At 35.3% G+C, this 3,980-nt stretch overlaps 1 protein-coding gene across 3 annotated transcripts in view; it reads right to left on the reverse strand.

Annotated features, from left to right (window-relative positions):
- The window catches only part of LOC106874506 (nuclear transcription factor Y subunit alpha), a 27,870-nt gene that overhangs the window by 21,704 nt on the left and 2,186 nt on the right, over nucleotides 1–3,980 (reverse strand). For 2 of the 3 annotated variants that reach the window (XM_014922255.2, XM_014922254.2), the window contains exon 1: nucleotides 988–1,135. The exons of the other annotated variant lie outside the window; for it this stretch is intronic. The gene's annotated coding sequence lies outside the window, so the exon portion shown is untranslated. Of the gene's footprint in view, nucleotides 1–987; nucleotides 1,136–3,980 lie in introns of those variants that run through there. 3 annotated transcript variants of the gene reach the window in all.

Below are 3,980 nucleotides of genomic sequence, written 5' to 3' on the forward strand. Positions count from 1 at the left end.
TATTCCCATGGAGAAGAATTAGAATTTTTGTTTTTTTCGTCAGGTGAAAACATTCTTAGAGAACAAACCAAATTAAAAACTACACTCCTCTTGGTCAAGTTTCTTCAGAGAGTATCCTCTTTGTTCTCTCATACTTTCCTTTGACTATCATTCTCATCACGTTACTTATGAATCTTATGAATCTGTAAACAAATACTTCGGTGAGTCGGAAGAAAGAAAATCGAGAATAAATATGAACAGTAAACATGCAAATATCAAAAATATATTTAAAGAATATAGGTTAGTTTTGCAAACATGGAAGTTCCCTCTTCGCGTGGATAGGAAGCTGCTGAAGACAATGAACTTGGTTTATAAGCAACATACACCAGCCTTTATTAATATTTCAGTGTTTCGAATAAATATATTCAAAGTAGTTCAAGATGTTAATATTCATATTTACACGAAACTCTCCTGGATGACTGCAGAGATCTTGTGTTTACATAAAGAAACTATATATCTAATTAGTAGATACATGTAAATAGATATCGGAGGAGATGCTAATTTCTGGAGTGTGGTGTAGTCTACATAGAGCTAGCGGTAGAATAAAGAATCGATATGCAAGGATATAGAAACATCTATTCAAGACATGGGCCATGATTGAGAAAAATAATCAAATTAAAACAATAGATAGATATATCCAATTAATAAATTCAAAATCGGAAAGTTCTTCCTTTGTTATCAGAGAACCGAACTAAGAGAGAGGGCTGAATTAATAACACAAAAACAAACACCAAAACAATACGGTTATAAGTAAATAAAGAAGCACTCAAGAGTTTTTTTTTTCGCTTCTCCGCTTTGTTAATGTATGTTTTTTTTTTTTTAAACAGGATGTGTTTTCTATTAATTTTTCATTTCAGGTTCATCCCCTTTTATCTATAATTCACTGATTGAGGCAGAAAATCACCTTAACTAAAGTAGCATCAATAAAAAGATAATTTGAGGACTTACATTGGGTTAAATTCACACTTATTCATGGTGATTGGCTATGGAAATCAACGGGCAATGGACAACGAATCATCAGTTAATGCACGAGCACTGCTGTTCCGCCATTGGTGCTGTTGAATGAACGGACTCCCTCCCGCCGCTCTGACGACATTCCCTTTACACCAAATCATATAGCTTCATACAGTTTTAATAGACGTTAGCCAGGGACCGCTCCTTACACAAACATATATTCTCTATATCTAAAACGGACTTTGAAGCAGTTAATTAATAGATTTACCTTTTAATATATTCTATTTACGTTATTGATTAAAGCTTATGGATTATTTGTTAGTGTAGGTAGAATTATATAAGCTGAAGTATTATTAAACAGCAGCGATGTTTCGTAATAGAATAACTTTGATAACCGCCCCCTTACATATCTCCGAAGATCTACCACCGCCCCAATCTACCAGCTCTGTGACTTAAATACTGTCTGGCAATAAATATACCAATACATCCCTCCTATGCTATTTGTTTCATGTTTGAGAGGTGGTCCTCGCAGTCCATTCACATTTTTCGTTCATGCTAGTCTGGCTATTTCATTAAAAGCAGTTTCTTAAAGGATTTTGAAAAAAATATAATTTTGAAGAGTAACTGCGCTTTTATGAATAACATTTATATGTTATTTTCCATCATGTAATTAGAAATTTCTTGTGTAGCTCAATTATATCTAATAGTAATAATAATAATTTATTCTTTTATTGGCCACAAGGGTTAATATAAAGATACATAAAAGGACATGCAACAACAATAATGGTTTCAAATTTTGCCACAAGGGCAGCCATTTTTGGGGGTGGGGATGAGTCGATTACATTAATCTCTAGTGTTTCACTGGTACTCAATTTATCGACCCCGAAAGGATGAAAGGCAAAGTCGACCTCGGCGGAATTTGAACTCAGAACGTAGCGACAGGCGAAATACTGCGAAGCATTTCGCCCAATGGTTTCAAATTTAGGCACAAAGCCAGCAAATTCAGGGAGGGTAGAAGTCGATTACATATAATAATAACAATAACAACAATGATAATTACAATAATAAATGTAAGTATATCTATCTATCTATCTATCTAATCTAAGGACTCTAATTAGACACTCGCGCGGGCGCACAGACATACTGACACACATAGGGAAACAATTATTAAACGTATTTAAGAAAAGGGTTTCTGTACGAGATTGCAAATGAAACCGCATCCCGTTATGTCAGATATTTGGTAAACCGGATAAACCGGACGATATCCGAGTTAACAGAGTGGCTGTCAGCAAGAGACTGACTGTCACCATCTTTGAGTACCGAAGGTGTAGGGGCGCATATTCTAGTTGTACTAGGTGACCGCGGCATACCAACATAAATAGTAAATTCATCATAATATCATGCTCACTCTATAGTATAATCACGGGTCTGAAACGATATGATGATGATGACCCAAAGGCGACAAGTTGTTGAAGTCAGTACTTAATCATATATTTATTGTGATTGAAAGAAAAATCAGGCGCGTTCGTCCGATAGGGCAAAAAAAGAAAAAACCCAGAAAAATAAAGAAAAACAAAAACAGAAAGGAAAGTAAAACAAGTCTCATTTCATAATAGCAAGTAAGAATTTTTCTGTGCGTGATTAATGTTGATACACTGGTGTCGTTAGCTAGTGAAGCGTTCATATTTTGCTGACAATCATAGCAGAATCAGACAAAAGTATTTTCTTGAGAGAAGTTCTGGTGGCCTTTTGGTGGAAGTATCAGTTAGAGAAGGAATTTCATTCGCAAGCATGCATCGTTGCTCTTAATTATCTCTAAGCATCTATTATCTTTACTTGCTAACATCATCTTGTTTCGGGCATCCGCTCGCTTCTCACTAACCGCTGACCGGATCATGTTTGTCTCTGTGTTCCACAGTCTGATGTTCACTACTCTTTTTATAAGCTGTGCCTAGAATTATCAAAGCTTCACTGATTTTCAGTCAACCATTTTTAAAGTCGTTAGAATTTTTGCTTTCGCTTGTCGAAGAATTTGGTGTGTAGTTGTTGAGTATCATTGATTTGACTTTTCTTGACGTTATCACATCTGCGAGTTGTTTTGGCCAGATTAAATGAATTCGTAGAAAACCCACTGGCCAGATTTTTTGCTGACGTGACAAAATACCGATTACAACTTCCGTGTTTGGAAACTAAAAACTTCCAAGTTCGAATCACAGTATAAATCTGCTACAAATTATAAGGAAACTAAATTTTATGTCCTCTGTTATGAAATATTGTGACTATTGTTTTGAGATAACACTGCATACACTACAGCTAGGTGTATCATGATATGCACTAAATGGATGACAAGATAATGGCTGAGTGATGAATATAAGGACCGAATGCGAGCGACATTTCACATATTTCTTACTCGCTTTTACATTGCTCACTAAGATACATATAATTTCTTTCCAGTATTCCTCATTCCCTTCTAACTGATTAGCCTTTTAATTTGCCAACTATTCGAATTCATATATCCCTCTTCTCCTTACTTCCTTCTATCTGTATTCAAGCTGTAATTCATGCAAGAGTCATATTTTCTTATTCGCTTTCACACTCCCCTCTAAACACGCTATGTATCCCAGATGAGAAATATGCATAAATCGTTGAAGTTTTATTCAGTGGATCCGATTTTCTTTATAATAATTGGTATCATGATATAAACTGATCGAAAATAGTTTTCAAATCTATTAGTATGTCCTCATGAATAGCTTCAAGTTTGTATGCTTATTTTTAAAATATTGCTTACATCAGACATGTAGACTCAATACCATAGCACCTCATATGCAACATAATATCTATTTCTCTGGCAGAAACATTAGCACGTCGGGCGAAATGTTTAGTGGTATTTCGTCTGTCCTTACGTTCTGAGTTCAAATTCCGCTGAGGTCGACTTTGCCTTTCATCCTTTCGGGGTCGATAAATTAAGAACCAGTTGCGTACTGGGA

The sequence above is a fragment of the Octopus bimaculoides genome, chromosome 5 (assembly GCF_001194135.2).
Source record: "Octopus bimaculoides isolate UCB-OBI-ISO-001 chromosome 5, ASM119413v2, whole genome shotgun sequence".
NCBI lineage: Eukaryota > Metazoa > Mollusca > Cephalopoda > Octopoda > Octopodidae > Octopus > Octopus bimaculoides.